Below are 21,871 nucleotides of genomic sequence, written 5' to 3'. Positions count from 1 at the left end.
CAGTTGTTCCTTTGTACAGGGATAAACAAAGTAGTCCGAAAACTCCAATCATAACCCCATCTGTGGTACAGCCGAGAAAAGAGCCCTTGATAGTCGATGATCAGGCAAGTGAATGCGAATCTGTGATTTCCTTGATGGACTTACCAATAAGGGAACCAGAAGGGAGTTCACAGAGAAAAACCACGCCTTTTACTTCGCGAGAAGTTCAAATTAAGTCATCTTCAGGTACTAGAAGTGCTACGGTAGTGACTCCTGAAGAAATAGACAGAGGGACCCGAGAATTAGAGAAACCAAATCCTCAGCCAAAACCATTGGATATATACAAACTGAGAATAGAATTAGAGGAACTGATGGCTGGGAATGTGGGTTGGACAGACTAAACACCCTCAGCGAAGAGGAATTGCTATTCATTTGTAAAAGTCTTACCCGGAATACCAGAGTGTATCATGAGAAATTAATGGACACGGCAGCTAGTATTGGTATAGACATTAGCCGATCTAAAGTTTTGCAAAAACCCTACAGAGCAGAATTCTCAGACAAAGATTTGGAAAACATGAATGTGTCAGGGAACAAGGTACAGATCAGAGAATTGTTAAACATGTTACAAAAATGGGGAGATTTAGAAAAATAGAAAGCCAGGTGGGGCAAGAAAAAAGAAGATAGTAGATCAAAGCAAATGACATCTGAATATGTTTTAAAAGAAGCAGAAAAGGTAGAAAAATTATATCCGATGCGAGAAGTACCAGGTCGAGGATATGTACATGTTCCATGGTCCCGACAGGATATTGTGTCCTTTACGAATGACTTCCCAAAATTGCGAGAAAAACCTGTAGGCTGGTATAGACAGGTCGAGAGATTTGTGAAAGTTCAAAAATGCCTCCTGAAAGATCTAGATGGGTTCTTTGACATTGTAGTTCCTGTAGATTTATGGACTGAATGTAAAATTGCTGTTGATTGGCCTAGTGAGGAATTCGCGAGGGACCCAAAGACAGGGGCTCCTTCAGGGGACGTGATGAGGAAGTACGATCAGGTAATGTTGTATCTGAAAGGAAATGTACCTGCAAAAGAAACTGAGTGGACCCGTATGGACAGAACTACCCAGAATCGAGATGAAACTGTGCATTCTTACTATGAACGACTGTTACAGGTGTTCAAGACATACAGTGGTCTGGACAACATTGAGATAAGGACATGACCCCCTTCATTTATCGATTTGTGTTAGGGTTGAGGCCTGAGATTTCCCAATGGATTAAAGACAATAAAATCTGCTGGCAAGCTAAACCAATTGATGAAGTCCTGAAGTATGCCAAATACTGCGAATAAGAGCTGGCAGATAAACGGAAAGAGTTAAAGGAAAAGGTCATGTGGGCACAGGTAAAATTAGCAGAACACCAGGAACAGCAGTTAAGTAAAATGACTAATAATCAGAGTCAAGGCCCCGGGGGTGGGGGAAAGCCCAGAGTAAAAATGAGCAGAGAAGAGGCACGAAAAAAGTTCCCATGTCACGGGTGCAGAAAAATAGGTCACTGGAGAGACGAGTGTAAGACTGTACAGAATGGTAATGTGCAAATTAATGATTTAAATCCACAGACGCAGAATGAAACGCCACGGAAGACCCAGCAGCAGGTAAAACAGAATCAGTTGCCTTGTGCACCTAGGCCAAATTACAGGAGCAAAGCACAACAGAGTGAAGACACTGAAGTTTGGGAAGGAAGGGAGGATAGAAATGCAGCAACTTCACAATTTCTGTTAAATGACACGTTTCTCTGTGATGACACCTACTGACGGTGCCTGAGGGGGGAGGACGAGGAGTGCGTGCTTGGCGCCTCCTTGCCGGTGGACCAGTCACGGCCATACATAGAAGGAAAGGTTGAAGGAAATGACGTCAACTTTCTGTTGGACACTGGTGCTACCCGTTCTACTGTAAGAACAGCAGACGTTCCAAACCTACCCCTCTCGGGAGAAGCGATCCAAGAAGTGGGCATTTCTAATCAGCTAATTAGTACACCAGTTACAGAACCTATGGAGATTAAAATTGGGAATTTTAAAGAAATGCATAGATTTATTGTTTGTGATTCCAGTCCTGTAAACATATTAGGACGAGATTTGCTGTGCAAAATGAACTGCACTATCTTTTGCACTCCAAATGGCGTTGAAATTCAGACCCCTGATGAAGATGGAATATACAAATTAATGTTAGCAAGACCCGATTCAAAAATTAAGAAACTGACAATACGAGACTTACCTGAAGAACTCCAAGAGACAGTGAAACCAGAGGTATGGGATTTTACTGGAAAAGATGTAGGATTAATGGCAAATGTTGACCCAATTAAAATAGCCATAAAAGAAGATGCAGTCTACCCAAAAACAAAGCAGTACAAAATGAGTGCAGAAGTTGCTATTGAAATAAAAAGATTGCTAGAAGCAGGCATATTGCAAGAAGTATTGAGCAGTCCTTGTAATTCACCAATAATTGGCATCAAGAAACCTAGTGGTAAATACAGGGTCGTACAGGACCTGCGCAAGGTAAATATAATAGTGGTTCCTTGCTGTCCTGTCGTGCCAAACCCTGCAGTGATTCCATACCAAATACCGTGGAATGCTGGATGGTTCACCGTCATTGACTTATGTCATGCATTCTTTTCAATTCCATTGCATCCAGACAGCAAATTTCTTTTCTCATTTGAATTCGACAGTCATGTATATGTCTGGAATCGTGTTCCTCGATCTTTAATCAAATTTTGAAAAAATGCCTTGAAACTCTGGTATTGACCGGAAAATCAGTCCTGGTGCAATACATAGACGACCTCTTGGTGGCGTCTAAGAGTCGAAAAGACTGTGTTACTGACACCATTGCCTTACTGAACCATTTAGGTGAAGGAGGACATAAAGTGTCACCAGAAAAGCTGCAATTCTGTACCTCATCAGTAAAATATCTGGGGCACCAGATAGAGAGAGGTATCAGGAAAGTTACCACAGAAAGAACTAGAATAATTCGAAACATGGAATTGCCAAACACCCAGAAATACATCAGAATGTTTCTAGGAGTTGTAGGATACTGTAGTCAGTGGATTGTGGGATTTGCAGTCCTAGCAAGACCATTGATAAAAATGACAAAGAAAGGAGCCAAAGATCCTGTGGAATGGGATGACGAAAGCATGATTGCTTTTGTAAAATTGAGAGAATGTGTGTGTACTGCTCCTGCATTAGGAATGCCTGACTATTCAAAAGATTTTGCACTGCTCTGTGACACACGAGACAATTGTGCACTTTCAGTCCAGACCCAAATCCATGGTTTGACCCGACATCCAGTGGCATATTTTTCTTCCACATTGGACCCAGTAGCAGCTGGATTACCTGGATGTCTGAAAGCTGTAGCTGCGACCTGCATGAGTCTTGAACAGAGTGAGTCCATTGTGATGGGACATCCAGTAACTGTATATGTTCCATATTCTGTTGTAATTTTGCTGACAAGAACTAAAACCCAGTACCTCACACCTAGTCGGCTGACTAAGTATGAGAGAAACCTTGTAGGTGCAGGAAACGTGACAATTTCCCGATGTAATATTCTGAACCCAGCTACCTTACTGCCTAGCTCCTGTGCAGCAGAAGTAAGGGAGGAAACTGAACATGATTGCATTGATTTGACTGAGTTTAGTACAAAACCACAACCAGATATAAAAGAAAATCTTTTAAGTGATGAAGATTATGAGCTGTTTGTAGACGGCTCATGCATGAGACATGAGGAAGGTGGCCTAAGTGCTGCCTACTCAGTGTGTACTCTAGGAGGTCCAGTGGAAGCATCCTACTTACATGGAGTCAAGTCTGCACAAGCAGATGAATTTTTTGCATTAACAAAAGCTTGCAAATTTGGGAGGAACTCGAAGATAACCATATATACTGATAGCCAATATGGTTATGGGGTTGTGCATGACTTTGGCCAGTTATGGATGCAAAGGAAGTTCCTGACTTCTTCAGGCACCCCTATCAGAAATGAAAATTATGTGCAGAATTTACTGGAAGCAATCCAGTTACCAAAAGAATTGGCTGTGGTCAAGTGTGCTGCTCACAAATCTGGTGATGAAGGATATGTGACAGCAGGTAATCGATATGCTGACCAGCTAGCCCAACATTGTGCAAGATACCGAATAGCAATCAATATAAAGGTCGGGGGAAACTGAAACAGCTGCCAACTTTTGATGCTAGAGGGAGTGAATACATGGGAGGAAGTGAGAGACTTCAGGAAGCAGCAGAGCCACAGGAAAAACAAAGGTGGAAAAACTTTGGTTGCCAGAGGAGGGTGGAAGATGGTGTCATTTTTTACCTGGATGGTATGCCTGTGTTTCCAGACTGTCTGCTTGCTCCTATGGCTAGGTTAATACATGGAGACACACATTTGGGAAGAGACGCGATGATTCGCATGTTTCGCCAAACATGGTTCAATTCGAAATTCAGAAACATAGCATAGGCACTCTGCCAGAGGTGTCTGGTATGTCAGCAATTTAACCCTGGAAAGAAAACTGTAGTGTTACCAGGGAAAATTGGAAAGGCGGAAGGCCCCTTTATTCGACTACAACTAGACTTTATTCAGTTACTCCCTTGTCGAGGAATGAAATACTTACTTGTCATTGTCTGCCTATTTTCAAAGAGGGTGGAAGCTTACCCTGCACGTAGAAATGACAGCATTACGGTAGCCAAATTATTACTTAGGGAACTCATACCTAGGTACGGTTTTCCAGTCACAATTGAATCAGACAGAGTAAGTCATTTCCAAAATGAAATAATTAAACAGATTTGTGAAGCATTCAGAATCATGCAAAAACTGCACTGTGCATATCGCCCAGAGGCTTCTGGAGTGGTGGAACAACTGAATGGCACAATTAAAGCAAGATTGTGTGAATACACTCAATTGGACTGGCCTGATGCTTTGCCACTTGTGGGGACTCAGAAGTATTCCAGACCGGAACACGGGCTTGAGCCCCCATGAGATACTGATGGGAAGAGCAATGCGGCAAGCATGGGTGCCAGGATACAAACTGATAAGCATATCTGAAGATTTGGTACTAGAATACTGTAAAGAGCTGGCTGACCAAGTGCGTTCTATCTCTCACCTGGTTGGGGGAGATGCTGTCGCCAGGCCAACCACTGCAGCACATGACCTGAATCCTGGTGACTGGGTTGTAATAAAAACACATACTCGGAAGAGTTGCCTTGCACCAAGGTGAGGAAAGCCACGACAGTTGATCCTAGTAACCACCACAGCTGTGAAGTGTGCAGGAGTACCTCGCTGGATCCATGCCAGCTATACGAAGAGAGTGACTGAACCTGAAGAAACTGAGGCTGAAGGTTGTGCAGCTGAGGGGTCCCAAGATATCGGTGCTGAAGTAGCTGAAGAGGAACAACCGAGCTCCAGTCAAGATGATTGGATCCCAATAGTCGACCTGACTATAGATCCTGTGGACACCAGAAGACAAATCTATTTAGATAGACAGTGGGATAGTGAGTACGAGACAGGTGAAGAAGAAGGTACTCAGGTCATCGAAATCCAAATCAAATCTGATTCTGAGGAGGACCAGATAGGGAAAGAACAGGTAATTGACACTCCGCCAAATACTCCTGAGACAGAAGAGGGACAGATAGAAATTAAGGTGGAAGTTCAAGCGGAAGAAAATCAAGAGTTCGAAGAGCTTGAACAGGATCAGATAGAACTAGACAATTGTGTTCAGGAAGAAGAAAACAATACAGACCAAAGCCAAAATCAGCATACACCTGAACAAGGCCAGTTTAGGGACCAGGCAGAAGAAACTGATGAAAGACATGGACCTAGTCAGTTAGGGTTAAATACTGAAGACGAACTAGAAACAAATGTGCCACAACTGAACGAAAACAAAAGAGTGTTTGAAGAAGGCCAAGACACAGTGCCAGTTAAGAGACTCAGAAAAGGTGACTCAGTGCCTAGATTTGTAAAGAGACTGAGACTACGACTAAAGACAATAAACAAAGAGCCGGAACAGATAAATGAGGTCTCGAGTCAAACTGATCCAGCTGTGACAAAACCAAAGAGAAGAAGTGCCCGTATAAAGAAACTGAATAACAAGTATCAAAGCCCTGAGTGGACCTACTTTGACCTGGAAGAATTTGAGAATTTGGAAATAAGTGACAAAAGTGAGGAAGAGTTGATTACTGACGAGGCTGAAGGAGAAGCGAAACCCACCTGAAAGTTACTCGAGTAAGCAAACTGTGCAAAGGTACAAAGAGGGGTTGAAACTTCTTTTAAGCCAAAATGTCTGATTCTTCTGTGAATGGGAGACCGAGACGAAGTTGTTTAAAAACATGCTGCCAAGTATGTTTTTGTAGTGTAGCAATAGTACTGATACTTTGGATAAGACTAACAATAGCTATTCCTTCTATGATGAGTAAAGACCCGAACCTGTACCCAAATAATCACTTACCAGAGGATACTGTAGAATCACACACTAGAAATACACCACAAAGAGTAGATGCACCAGAGAAGCCACTTAGCCTTAAGCAAACAAAATTAGATTGAGAAGCACCAGATGAGGAAGGATTACATTATAGCAAAATCAAGAACAAAACCCATTTAAATGTTTTCGCAAACCTGTTAGTACATTATGTAGAAGCTATGGAAATAGATAACTGTTATGTCTGCATGAAGCTACCCACTTCGGTTGCGGAAGGTGTGACGTATCACCACTTACCCTTAACCTATGGAATCTCCTGTAGTATACTAACTAGTTTATTTTATAGTAGAGGAACTTTACAGTATTATTACTCAAACCTTGATGTGACATTTTCTGAACTTCCTGTGCGAAGAAACCTAAACCCTGTACATACAACAAGAGATGTAGCAAAATACCTGAATGATTATTTTCTAACTGTAGGTAAAATAGACCTAGATAACGCACACAATGATAACTTGACCTGTACGTTACACGAAAAAGAGAATATGTTTCTAAATATGGTAGAGAAAAGAAGAGAAAGTTTCCAAAAGAAAGCAAAAGACAAAAATCAGAAAGTTCCTAAATGGGCTGAAAGCATAGAAAGCACCTCAAATGGTGGGGCTAATGCTGCCATGTTGCTGGATTTCGAAAAGAAGGGGAAACTTTGTCTTAAAAGAGAAAGAACTAGTTATTATAACAATATCTTTATTGGTTCCAGTGAATGCGAACACAATTACAAGGTAATTGGGGGTTGGGGTTTCAAAGATGGTTCAGAGCCTGTGTTTCCTGGAATTTATTATATATGTGGGAACAAGGCTTATTTCAAATTGCCCGACCATTGGTATGGAAGCTGTTAATTTGGTATTGTCTTCCCAAAGATATACCATGTGGGGAAAATCACTGGAAGCACTGAAAGAACTAATGATTTAGTACGTAGCAAAAGAGAAAGTGTTGGTGAAATAGTAGGTGATATTTTTAGTGCAATGATACCTACAGTGGGAGTGGCTCTGAACACACACAGAATTTGCAAATTGTCAACAGTAGTAGATCGGTTATCAACTGACACTGCTGGAGGTTTCCTGATGGTCAATACCGAAATGGTTGCGATCAGATCAATGTTTTTACAAAACAGATTTGCTCTTGATACGTTATTAGCAAAAGAGGGTGGAGTCTGCAGAATGCTGAACGCGCAACATTGTTGCACTTACATATCTGACAAAAGTGTGGAAATCAAAGGGCATGTGAGGAACATTACAAATTTGGAAAAAGAGCTCAAACCACTTGAGGTTGACAGTGCATGGAAGAGACTTACTGATGGTCTCTCTGCTGTAGGTCATTGGTTTTCTAACCTAGGTAAAAGTCTTTTAAGTAAAGTACTGATGCCAATTGCGGGAATAGGTATAACAGTATTCATCATAATAAGCTGCTGTTAATGTCGAAAACACCAAAAGAAATACACTGTGAACAAGAGAGGAGTGAAACGAAATGTTGATGAGCTTGACTTAGAAGAATTAAATAATCAGATTTATAAAAGGGTGAAAAGGGTGCTGGTCTTACCTTGGTGGTCCTGTCCTGATCCTAATCGGGTTTTCCTGTCCTTGGTTTCCATTCTGCACCTGCTGGCCTACTGGCGACTGCATTTCCTTGGGGTTCCTACTATCCTTAACTGACCCGTGGCCAGGGCTGGTCTCCACACCATTCTAGGTAAATATATATCTGTGAGGGAAATACACTTACGTTCTCTTTTTGCTTTCTGAACTGCTAAAGTCTTAGGTGCAAAATTGTTCCTTCTCTTACCCTCCCTATGCTGACCAATAAATAAAGTCTTACATTTTAGCTGTTTTATTAGTATGTTCCATTTTCTTCCCATCCTTTAAGTCATTGGTAAAGTACTACTCATGAAAAATAGATTTTCCTTTCTTTACCCTCCTTTTAGCCGAATTAACGTGATTGCTCTAAATCAGTAGCGTGTTCCATTTTTACCTTCCCTATAGCTACATGGTATCTTCAAATTCCCTATAGACTAATTAAAGTTTCATTTACCTTACCCACCTTGTGGGGTACTCAAACTGTGACATTCTAGCATGTTCCTTATTTTTCCCCGTCCTTTAGTCACTCCATACCAAGTCTAATTTCTGAAAATTCTCATTAGCATGTTCCCTATTGTTACCTTCCCTTGACAATTCTAAATGGTTGACATAATCTGTTTTCTGCATGGTTACACAATTTTCATGATTTTGGTTATTGATAGTTTACTGGCTGTAAATTTTCTGCTTTCTGACCTTGACGATAACTAGATAAAGGTTTTCAAAACTTCCTGAGTCTGTGGCTATTATAAAGAGTGCAAATATTATAAATGTTATTGTATTTTGGTGACTGCTTATCTTTTTCAGCTAGCTCCCTGATCCAATTGTGATCATAGATACCCGTGACCTGGATTGGTAAGACAGTAAATAGGAATTAGGGTTACTGGTAGTATAGTGTAGGTTACCCCATTATATTTGGCATGGTGTATTTAAATTTATGGGCCCAAGTGTGCATATGGTAGATTTATTAGTCGGGTGACCTGCACACTCTATCAGCGGTTCTTACGTGGCAGCCCGGCTCATAGTGAGCGGCTCGGGTAAGCGGGACTGTGAGGAGAGGTGCGGGCGGTCCAGGGCTGTATGCGTCTCAGGGGGTGAAGCGTCTGTCAGGCGTGTGAGGCGTAATCCTTCCGTACGCGTGATGGTTCGAGTCGTACCTTCGGGTCGGCTGGGGGCTGTGTTTGCAAAGGCGGGGCAGGCGCGGCACACGGCACGCATCGTACAGAGAGGCTGACAGCGTGCGGCACGGCCCAGCGAGTCTATAGGGTGCGGAGCGGGGCGGCTGGGTACGTCTTGAACGAATGCACCGTCCGAGGCAGCACTTGAAGGGAATTCCGGCGGGAGGGGTACGATGCGCACAGCGCGCTTCAAGCGGGCGAGGTGAATGGGGTGCGGGCGGCCTAGTGAAGCGTAGAGAGAGCGGCTCGGACTCAAGCGGGGCTCTCACACGGCAGGGGCGGCCAGGCACCAGACGTCACGGCCCAAGGAGGGGGCGAGGCGCATCACAGGTCACAGCTCCGGCGAGGGGGAAACACAGTAGACCAACAGCAGACGGGCGAAGGCAGGATGAGCCCAATGGTCCCGGGGCTCAGTTCGGGGGGCATGCTCGATTCCAAGCCCTTGGAGATCGCTTCTGAAGCACAAGTTATTTTTTTAGGAAAATAAAGCAAGTCTTCCCCTCCCTCTTCATAAGGTGCAGGGCAGAGACATCAGACGCTCCCCAGGGGGCGAGTCCAGTATTCAGGTGGCAGAGCACAGCCCTATTCAGAGTCAAGGGGCACTCCCCTCACCCATCCTGGTGTAATCCCTCTATTCACCACCTGTCATCCCCAGCTCTGTCACTCACAGAAACCAGACAGCAGACACACATCCTAGCAGAGGCGGGCTGAAATGGTTAGGCAAGCAAATACTAACTTTCTAAAAGTAGTATTTGCAAACACAGGATGTTAAAATAAACTTTCCTAAAATATGTATTTTATTATTCTGAGTTCAGTCATACTAAACTTGACTTTCTACCATGTTCCCTGAGCCAGCTGGGATTATAGAGTGTAATAATTTGAGCAGCCCATTCTGGCCTATGAGAACAGGTAGCCTTACAATAGTGAAAAACGAAAATGGCTGTAATTCACTATTAGTACATGCCACACACATCATATCCTACCTTATGCTTACAAAGCACCCTGCCCTTGGGCCTACCATAGGGGAGACTAATATGAAGTTAAGGGAAGGTTTAGGGACTGGCTATTAGGTGTACTTGCACAGTCAGCATAACAGTAACAGACTGCATGCAGGTTCTGCAATGGCAGACCTTAGACACATTTTTAAGGGCCCGCTTCTGTGGGTGGCACAACCAGCGCTGCAGGCCCACTAGCAGCAATTGTATTTTCAAGCCCTGGCACTCCTGGTGCACTTTACTGGGGTCTGACAGTAAACCAAATAAGCCAATCATGATAACCAATAAATGTATACGCTTTTCATAGGGAGCACTTGCACTGTGGCACTGATTGGCAGTGGCACAGTGCCCTGAGCAGCTAACACCAGCAAAACACATGAGGCACATCAGCAAAAATTGGAAGGGAGACTCACGCCAAGGTGCCAGGTCTAACACGTGTCCCCTTCAGCTGAAATGTGGGGAGAACTAGCCTACCCCAGGGAGTTCCTCATCACTAAGGCAGAAACATCTGGACAGACCGTCAGCATTGGCGTGATCTGTGCTAGGGCGATGTTCCACCGTGAAGTCCATACCCTGTAGGGAAATGGACCACCTCAACAGTTTTGGGTTCTCACCCCTCATTTGCATCAACCATATGAGGGGCCTGTGGTCTGTCTGAACCTGGAAGTGAGAACAAAACAAGTAGGGTCTTAGCTTCTTCAATTCCCAGACCACAGCAAATGCTTCTCGCTCAATTGCACTCCACCTCTGTTCCCGTGGAAGTAACCTCCTACTGTTGAAGGCTACAGGTTGGTCCCAGCCCTCCTCAGTCATCTGTGAGAGAACAGCTCCTACACCATGCTCTGAAGCATCTGTTTGCACTAGGAACTCTTTGGAGAAGTCAGGAGCCAGGACCACGGGCGCCGTGCACATGGCAGTCTTCAGGGTGTCAAAAGCTTTCCGACAGGTGTCAGTCCAGATCACTTTCCTGGGCTGCTTCTTAGAAGTCAGCTCGGTCACGGGTGCAACAATGTTGCCATACCCCTTGACAAACCTCCTGTAGTACCCAGTGAGTCCTAGAAAGGCCCTCACCTCTGTCTGGGTTTCTGGGGGGCTCCCAAGCCAGGATGGTTACAATCTTGGGTTGGTGAGGCGCCACCTGGCCGCTCCCCACTTGGTGTCCCAAGTACACCACGGAACCCTGCCCGATCTGGCACTTACTCGCCTTGATCGTGAGGCCTGCCTTGCGCAGTGCCATCAACACTTCCCAGAGGTGGCGCAGATGTTCTTCCCATGTGACACTGACCACTGCTATGTCATCCAGGTAGGCGGCACTGAATTCCTCCAGCCCAACCAACACCTGGTTGACCAACCTCTGGAAGGTGGCAGGGGCATTCTTCATCCCAAATGGCATAATCCAGAACTGGAAATGCCCATCTGATGTGGAGAATGCTGACCTCTCTTTGGCCCCATCAGACAAGGTGATCTGCCCGTACCCAGACGTTAAATCAAACGTGCTGAGGTACCATGCAGCCCCTAACCGATCAATGAGCTCATCAGCTCTGGGGATGGGGTGCGCGTCTGTCTTGGTGACTGAATTGAGTCCTCTGTAGTCCACACAGAACTGGAGTTCGGGTGTGGCACCCGGCGCTGCAGCCTTCGGGACCAAGACCACTGGGCTGGCCCAAGGACTGCTGGAGGACTCAATCACCCCAAGAGCACGCATCTTTGAGACCTCCTCTTTGATGCAGGCTCTGACCCTGTTAGTCACCCTGTAAGCCTTGTGCTTCACAGGTGAACTGTCCCCTGTATCTACATCATGGACCCACCAATCAGGGATACTAGGGACCAGGGAAAACAGGTCAGAGAACTGTCCCAGCTACTGGCGGTAGTCATTCTGTTGTTCAGGGGTCAGGGCGGGTGAGAGGTTAACTTCATCCACTGACCCATCTTGCTCTGTGGCTTCCAGGAGGTCAGGAAGAGGCTCTGTATCCTCCTCCATTCCATCATCTGTTGCCAACAGCATGCCCACTTCGGACCTCTCTAAGTGGGGCTTAAGGCGGTTGACATGTAGAACCCTCTAGGGGTTCCTGGGAGACTGCAAGTCCACCAAGTATGTGACAGGACTCTTGCGCTCCACAACCTCAAAGGGGCCTGTCCACTTATCCTGAAGTGCACAAGGCTCCACTGGGGCCAAGACCCACACCTTCTGACCAGAGTGGCATTCTGGTCGTACCACCGCTTCATTTCCTCCTGGCTGGCTTCCAGGTTTGCCTCAGCAAGTTTCCTGAAACCCTGAGTCTGGTTCATAAAGGCCAGCATGTAACTGTATACATTCTAGGGAGGTTTCCTGGGAGATTGCTCCCAGCCTTCTTTGACCAGACTCAGAGGTCCTCTGACTGGGTGACCATACAGGAGCTCAAAGGGGCTGAAACCTAGAGACTTCTGTGGCACCTCACGGTATGCAAAGAGAAGGCATGGCAAGAGGACGTCCCACTTACACCTCAAGGGTTCCTCAAGACCCATAATCATGCCTTTTAGGGTTTGGTTGAATCTCTCAACCAACCCATTTCCTTGGGGGTGGTAAGGTGTGGTGAATTTGTAGGTTACTGACTGAATGATCAGGAGGTAGGGAGGAGGAATAAATGTCCATTTACTTCCCCAAGTTTAGTAGATAGTTTATCAAAGAAAAATGGACACTAGTTACAATACTAAACCATTGGTAAAAAGTACTGTGGTCCCCTCAAAAAACTCAATGTTAATTCGGTTTTGCGGTGTATATTGTTTTTCCGCCCCACATTGTAGTTTTTGGCAGTTATCATTGGGTACCACAGTTAGTGATTTGTGCCCGCCTCATCCAGAGGTTAGAATTTGTAGGTTACACCACACTCTTGCCAAAGGGATTTCATATATTTGGATATGAAATTGGTGCCCCTGTCAGACACCACCTATAGAGGGAATCCCACTCTGGAGAAAATTCCCATCAATGCCCGTCCCACCATGGGGGCCGTCACTGTCCTCAGAGGGATGGCTTCAGGGTACCAGGTGACATGATCCACCAGGACCAGGATAAACCTGTTGCCCTTGGCTGTCCTGGGGTCCAGTGGCCCCACAACGTCAATCCCCACTCACTGGAATGGGGTACTGACTACAGGGAATGGCTGGAGAGGAGCCTTTTGCTTCCTCCCACTCTTCCTCCCACTCTTACCACTTGCCTGGCAAATCTGGCAGGACCTACAGTGAGCATCTGAGTTCCTGTGCATTTGGGGCCAATAAAAGTGGGTGACAAGACTTTCATAGGTCTTGTCCTGCCCCAAATGCCCTGCTAATGGCACATGGCACATCGTGAGCCAGCCCCAGTAGGAAGGATCTGAACTTCTGGGGTACCACCACGGGCTGACCCAGGTTCTGCAACCTTAGGCTATGAATACAGGAGGTCATTCTCCCAATAAATGAAATATGATCCAGACTGATCACCATTGGCCTGGTCTGCAGCCTGCTGCCGCACACCCACGAGAGAAGGGGCATTCTTTCTGCTCCCTGCAGAATTCCTCCGTGGAGGGGCCTCCTTCTTGCTACCAATAGGTCAGCTCAGGCAGGTCCCCCAGTTCAGCTATCTGTTCCCCGGTGGGCTCCAGGGCATCCCCCTCAAGGTCTGCTTCCTCCTGGGCCGTGGGAACTTCAGGGCCGGTTTCCCGCGCCTCCTTCACCTTCTCTCCAAGGCCGGTTCCTGGGCCTCTCCCTCAGGCTCCAGGACCTCTTGAGCACCCCTACTCGCTGCCATTGATCGGGTGGTCACGCACGCCCAGTCAGGTAAACCCACCATCCTCAGGTGAGTTGTCTTCTCCACCTTTTCCCAAGGGGAGCTCTCCAAGTCATTCCTTATCAAACAGTCTACAGGCATGGAAGTTCTCACAGCAACCTGAAGAGTACCAGAGACCCCTCCCGCTCAAAGGGAACCTGAGCCATTGGACACTGGCTCTCAGAGTTGTCAGCGTTAACAACCCGGCAGTATGCATGGGGTGCAACCTGCTCTTGAGACACCAGGTGCTGCCGGACGGCAGTCACACTGGTTCAAGTGTCTCTAAGAGCCGCCGCCTTCTTTCCGTTGATGGTCCCCACCTGCCCTTATTTATTAGTGTTGGAGGGCAGGTAGTTCTCAGGGACCATCTCGCTGTCTCCTAAAGAGACTAGGGTCATCTGAACAGGGTCCCACCCACCTTGGACTTCTACCTCCTCCCCAAAGGCTACACTAACCATCTGCCGGGGAGGAGCACCAGTGGGTGCTGGTTTGCCAAACAGGCGACACTTGAGATCATTGGCAAAATGACCCAGTTCACCAAACTTTATGGGCCCTCTTTCAACAGGAGTACCTGTCGGGCCCGGTCTGTTTCGGGGGTGTGAGAGGTTGAGAACCTTTCCCATGGTTCCCTTGGGGACTACTTTGGGGCCCCTTCTGAAACTCCCTCTGTTTACCCTTGTCCCCCCACTCTTCTGCTGGGGACCCTGCCCACCCTTGGCTGAGTCTCCCACTTGACCCTTGTGGACCCTGGTGCTGAGCCAGCGGTCCGCCTCCTCAGCAAGCTTCCTAGGGTTAGTCAGCTTGCTATCAATCAGGTGCTGGCGTAGCTCAGGAAAACAATTACTAGACAAGTGCTCCCATGCCATTAAATCAAGAAGCCCTTGAAAATCATTCACTTTGCTACCCTTCACACAACCATCTAAAAAAAGTTACATACTCAACATAGGTACCCCCAGGAATCTTTGTGCACCCCCTGAACCTCTGTCTATATAATTCAGGAGTTACCTCATACCTAGCCATCAAAGCTTCCTTCATGTGGGGATAGGAGTTATAAACTTTAGAGGGTAAATCTAGCAGTGTGTCCCGCCCCTCGCTAAGGAACCGTCCCCACAACCCTGCTCCCCAATCTCTCTCAGGGACCCGGTGGGAAGACATGGCTACCTCATAGGCCTTGAACCACTGCCCAATGAAATGAAATGAAATAAAATGAAATGAAATTGGGTTTATAAAGCGCATGGCTGCCCAAGGGCGTCCCAGCGCTGATACACTGGTAACAGAACACAAGAGGAAAGAAATTAGGGAGCCTTAGGGAACAGAAGGGTTTTAAGTGTTTTCCTAAATTTCAAGTAGGAGGGTTCCATCCGTAGGTCCCTAGGAAGGGCATTCCATTATTTTGCTACATTCAGTGAGAACCGGCGACCTCCAGTACGAGCTTTCCTCACTCTGGGTATGATGGCCAGATTTTCTCCTTCGGACCGAAGGGCCAGCGCCGGCTTGTATGGGCAGATCAGACCCCTCAGGGCCGGAGGGCCATTACCTTGCAGGGATTTAAAGGCAATGCAGAGTGACTTGAAGGAGATTCGCTCCTGAATTGGGAGCCAGTGCAGGGCTCTGAGCAATGGTTTGGCTGACGCCCTTCTGGGTGCCCCCATAAGTAACCTGGCTGCAGCGTTCTGTACTCGCTGCAAGATATTGATCGAGGTCTGAGGTGCCGCCAGGAGGAGGGCGTTGCCGTAATCCAGTCTGGACAAAATTAGGCCCTGGATTAGGAGATTTCTTGATTCAAAGGGCAAAAGGGGGAGGACCTTCCGTGCAGCACGCAGTAATCCAAAGCACCCTCCTGCCACTTTCTGCGCATGGGTCTTGAATGTTAATTGGGGTTCGAACCAGACCCCAAGACTTTTGACATTCTCCTTGGGCAGTGGTAAGTCCCCCATACAGGGGGGCCAGTGCTCAGGGGACAGGGATGCGAGTGGATGACCCATGACCATAATCTCGGTCTTAGCTCCATTAAGTTTAAGTTTAGAGTCAGTCATCCAGGAGGAAATAGCAGTCAGGCATCTTGAGAGGTCGGATGGACATCCCCTTTGTTGTGACAGCGAGACGATAAGTTGGGTGTCGTCTGCGTAGCTAATGGATTTGATCCCGAAGGGGGCTACTACCTCCTCTAACGGGGCCATATAAACATTGAACAGTGTGGGGCTCAGGGAGGAGCCCTGAGGGACCCCACACTGGAGGGGAGTGGGTTTGGACATCGAACCATTTTCCCAGATCCTAAAAGATCTTTTATCCAGGAAGGATTCCAGCCATCTGAGGGCTGACCCAGTGATGCCCAATTTGGCGAGGCGCTGGACCAGGGATTCATGATCAACGGTATCAAATGCAGCGCTTAGGTCCAGGAGGATCAGGGCTGCTGATCCCCCTGAATCCAAGATGCATCTTGCCTCTTCCGTAGCTACGATAAGGGCAGTGTCTGTACTCTGGCCGGGGCGAAAGCCAGTCTGGGAGTCACTGAGAAGACCGTTCTTCTCCAGGTACTCTGAGAGCTGCCTATTCACCACCTTCTCGGCCACCTTGCCCATTCCCGGAAGCAAGGAGATCGGGCGGAAATTGGTCAGGTCTGAGGGGTCTAGACCTGGTTTCTTAAGGAGCGTTTTAATTTTGGCTTGTTTCCTGCTCGGGGGGACTATGCCCATGGCAAATGAGGTGTTTAACAGTTCTGTGGCTGTTAATGAAATCGTACTCAAAATTTGTTTGAGGATGTGCATAGGGGCTGGGTCGGATGGAGAGCCACTTTTTATGATGGATAGTGTTTTACAGAAGTCCTCCCTAGTAATGCTGCTGAACACCTTGAGTTGGGGGCTGGAGGGAACTAGGAGGGGGGCTTCTAACGGTAGTATAGCGGGCACTTGGGGAAGGCTGTCAAGAATTTTTTGAATTTTGCCGTCAAAGAACACCGCTAGCTGCTCACATCTTAATTCGGGGTCCTTATACGTGGTTATAGGAGCTGGAATTTTTAGCAGCTGCTTGACAATTTTAAACGTTTCCCTGGAGGAGTTAGCAGACGCTTTAATTTTGTCCTCAAAGAAATCTGCCTTAGATTTCTGCCGTGCGGTTTTATAGAGTCTCAGAGCCGCCTGATAGGAGGTTTTACTATTGGGTGTCCAATCTTTCCTCCACTTACGTTCTAATATTTTACAGGTTATTCTGAGATCTCTTAGTTCAGTCGTAAACCAAGGGGATTTAAAAGTGCTGCTCTTTTTTGTATTCAACTTGAGAGGCAGAACCGTGTTCAGGGAATTCGTAAGCCAGTTGTTGAAGTTTACATCTGCTTGCAGTACATCAGGTTCTGCTTCAGGGGTAGATTGTTCAAGGGCTGAGATCAAATCTTCCACAGATAGCCTCGGCCAGTCTCTTTGAAGTATACGAGGACAGGTGGCCCTAATCTTTTCAGGATGGATTTCCCAGGAGAACGGAACTAAAAAATGGTCAGACCAAGGTAGGGGCAAAGGGGATTCAACCATCAGCTGGGGTATGTTTGAAAAGATGGGATCCAATAAGTGGCCTTTATTGTGAGTAGATTCCTTATTTAAAAGATCTAATTCAAAGGTTTTAAAGTTTGAGATAAGATCAGCAGCTGCTTTGTCGCTGAGATCGTCAAAGTGCAGGTTCAGATCTCCTAGAACCAGAAAATTCGAGGCCCGGGCTGCTGCTGCTAGAGTGGATTCTACTAGGGAATCAGCAAAAAGTTTTAAGCTACCCGGTGGGCGGTAGATGAGGAATCCCAAGAGGGAAGACGTAGGTGTTAGATGGATATTGAAGGCTGTGCTCTCTGTGTCTGAGATCCCGCCTTCCTCTAATCTACATGTCAGGGATTCTCTGTAAATTAAAGCGAGACCACCACCTTTCCCTTCCTTTCTATTCTGCGTCTGAATGTTAAAACCGCTGGGTAGGGCAGAGATAATATCAAAATCTGTGTGGGGAGATAGCCAAGTTTCCGTGAGGAAAAGCAGATCGAGGTTACTGTCTTCGATCAGCAAGTTGATCTCTACCGAATGTTTTGGCAGAGATCTACAGTTAAGTAATGCCAACCTCAGGACTCGGCCCGTCTTATAATCGTTAGTCCCCACAGAAGTATGATCAGGGCAGAGTCGGCAGCGGCAAAATGGGGCGACCGTCCAGTCCCGCTGATGGCACCCTGGGTCCCCGTGGTGTCGTAGCGCCAGTAGTTGCTCCCTTGTGAGTTCAGTAAGTCCCAGTGGAGCAACGGGCATAGTGGGTGGCCCTAGGCCCGGTCTGGCCCGGACGGGCCCAGACGGGCTTGCCTCTGGCGCAACTCTGGCGCGCCATCGGCGCGCCCGCTGCGCCCGCCCACTGCACGGACGGGAAATAGCCTTCATTTTATAGCGCCCGGGCCGTAATTCGCCCGGCCGCTAGAGCGCTGACCTTACAATCCTCCCAAAGATGGCGGCCAAAGTCGTCGCCCTTCGGGAGCCTCTATGACACCGAGTGTGGCCCTAAATCGGCCCTCGGAATGCTGTACCCAGAGGGACCAAGCGCCCCAAGTGTCCCAGGCGGGGAGGTGAGGCTGTGCAAATTAGGCAGCTAAAAATACAATTTTTCTAAAAACAGTCAATCTGTGCAATACAATTTTTAAAAGCTTTAAAAATGAGGGTCTGGGGCCTAACTCCCAGCTTTCCGCCTCAGGAGTGCTCTGAGATTAGTAGTTGTATCGTTAAGGCTTCTCGCTCTCGTGGCTTTCCTTTTAAGCGCTCGGGCCGTAATTCGCCCGGCCGCTAGAGCGCTGACCTTACAATCCTCCCAAAGATGGCGGCCAAAGTCGTCGCCCTTCGGGAACCTCTATGACACCGAGTGTGGCCCTAAATAGGCCCTCGGAATACTGTACCCAGAGGGACCAAGCGCCCCAAGTGTCCCAGGCGGGGAGGTGAGGCTGTGCAAATTAGGCAGCTAAAAATACAATTTTTCTAAAAACAGTCAATCTGTGCAATACAATTTTTAAAAGCTTTAAAAATGAGGGTCGGGGGCCTAACTCCCGGCTTTCCGCCTCAGGAGTGCTCTGAGATTAGTAGTTGTATCGCCCAATGCCATGTAGCCCAATGCCATCATTCTTAAAATACTCCTTTACCACATCCTTGGGCATGTACACCCTTGACTCTATCTGCACTGGCATTGTGCTGCCACCAGAGGGATTAGGTACTCTCAGATCCATCTCCCTCATTTTCATCTCATGCTCCATCTGAATTTTCCTTTCTTCCAGAGCCATCTTTTTTACTCTCCAACTCCAGTTACCCATTGATTTTCAATCTTGCCAACTCCATTTCGTGTGGCCTGGCTGCCTTCCTATCTGCCAGCTCCTCTGGTGACAAGACTCTGCCAAGATCAACAATGCTTTCCGTTGGTTCTACTTCCACCACATTCTCTGGTGCCCTTGATTCCTTCCAGGCCCTCAGTGCCTTTATCAGCTGGGCCTTAACTTTACATCCTGATTGGGAGATTCTGAACTTTGCGCAAAAGCCTCTTAACTGCTCCATCTTGTAACTCTCAAGTCCTTCTACTCCCCAATCTATGTCATCTACTTCAGAGATCACAGAGGCTCCCCTATCCGCAGGGAGTGAACCAGGCATGCTCAAAAATAGAATGGAGTTTTCTCAGCAAAAAAAATACTAAAATCAATAAGTCTGTGGCTGCGTTATAGGTCTGCACTCAGTACGTGGTGATCAATATTTACTGTATGTGTATCTTAAATGCAAATTCGCAATCCTCACCACTGCCGCCAATGTTAGATTTGGGAGTCTCTGGTTGGCACAGGTATGCACTTGTGACAAACAGGGACCCTCTCCTCTAATCAGGGCAAGGGACTCACTCCTTAGAATAATCCCTACTCACCCTCTAGGTTGCGTGGCGCGAGCAGACAAGGTTAAACTTCAGGGCGTTAGTTAGTTAAGCATTTATGATCAGACACAGTAATTTAAATGACCCACCACAAATGGACACCAGGCGTAGTTATGTATACAAATACGTATGCTTTATGTAAAAAATATATTTTTTATGCAGGGTTAAATTACAAGACCATAATAACGATTTTATAATGAGGTCCCAGTACTTTTGTAGGCAAGAGTTCTTTAAAGTTCGTTACAAATGCTTAACTGCGGGTCCTGTGCGTTTCGCGCTGGCTGTGCGACCCGTTCGTGCGTTCAAAAGTGAGAGAAGCAAACGTTGCGTACCCTGGTCCGATGTGAACAGTTGACTCGGTTCGAGTTGCACAGTACCTTTATATTGAAGTTCGCGGCATATAGATGCGGCCACAGGTGATGGCGGGCCCGGGACGGAGTCGGCGGTTCTCCACGTGGTAGCCCGGCTCATAGACAGCCTCGAGGTGCGAGGCGGGTGAGCGGGACTGTGAGGAGAGATGCGGGCGGTCCGGGGCTGTATGCGTCTCACGTGGCGAGGCGTCTGTCAGGCGTGTGAGGCGTACTCCTATCGTACGCGTGATGGTTCGAGGCGTACCTTCGGGTCGGCTGGAGGGCTGTTTTTGCAAAGGCGAGGCAGGCACGGCACAGGGCTCTCCGTACGCAGCGTACAGAGAGGCTGACAGGGTGCGGCGCAGCCCAGCGAGTCTCAAGGGTGCGGAGCGGGGCGGCTGGGTATGTCCCGAACGTACGCACCGTCAGAGGCTCGAGGTAGCACTTGAAGGGAATTCCGGCGGGAGGGGTGCTATTCGCACAGCGCGCTCCAAGCGGGCAAGGTGAACGGAGTGCGGGCGGCCCAGTGAAGCATAGAGAGAGCGGCTCGGACTCGAGCAGGGCTTTCACAAGGCAGGGGCGGCCAGGCACCAGACGTAATGGCCCAAGGAGGGGGCGAGGCGCATCAAAGGTCACAGCTCTGGCGAGGGGGAAACACAGTAGACCAGCAGCAGACGGGCGAAGGCAGGATGAGCCCAATGGTCCCGGGGCTCAGTTCAGGGGGCAAGCTCGATTCCAAGCCCTTGGAGATCGCTTCTGAAGCACACGTTCTTTTTAGGAAAATAAAGCAAATCTTTGGAAAGCAATAAGTCTTTGTAGGTTTCTTCCTCTCCTTTGACAGCAAGGCAACCACTGCAGGCCAGTCCCCCAGGATAGGGACAGTCTTCCTCCTTCAGCTTTACCGGTTACTTCCCCTCGGGAAGAGGTGTCTTCTTGGTTCACAAGCAGGATCTGATTTCTTAGGAGCAGGGATCCTACTTTTATACAACATTTCTTTTGTTCTTGCAGGCCAGGGGGGCCTTTGCCTAATCCAGTCCAGGCCCTGAGCACTTTGTTTTGCAAGCTCTGGCTTCTCCTTTCAGTGAGCAGGGCAGGCACATAAGACACTCCGCAGGAGGTGGAGTCAGCATTGTAGTGACAAGTACAGTCCAGGAGTACTCTGTTGACAGTCTTCCCCTCTCTCTTCACAAGGTACAGGGCAGAGACATCAGACACTCCCCAGGGGCCGGAGCCAGTATTCAGGTGGCAGAGCACAGCCCTATTCAGAGTCAAGGGGCACTCCCCCCACCCATCCTGGTGTAATCCCTCTATTCACCACCTGTCTTCCCCAGCCCTGTCACTCACAGAAACCAGACAGCAGATACACATCCTAGCAGAGGCGGGCTGAAATGGTTAGGCAAGCAAATACTAACTTTCTAAAAGTAGTATTTGCAAACACAGGATATTAAAATAAACTTTCCGAAAAGATGTATTTTATTATTCTGAGTTCAGGCATACTAAACTTGACTTTCTACCATGTTGCCTGAGCCTGCTGGGATTATAGAGTGTAATAATTCCAGCAGCCCATTCTGGCCAATGAGAACAGGTAGCCTTACAATAGTGAAAAA

Source organism: Lissotriton helveticus, chromosome 7, assembly GCF_964261635.1.
Source record: "Lissotriton helveticus chromosome 7, aLisHel1.1, whole genome shotgun sequence".
NCBI classification, from domain to species: domain Eukaryota; kingdom Metazoa; phylum Chordata; class Amphibia; order Caudata; family Salamandridae; genus Lissotriton; species Lissotriton helveticus.
Note: the sequence above shows the minus strand (reverse complement) of the source record.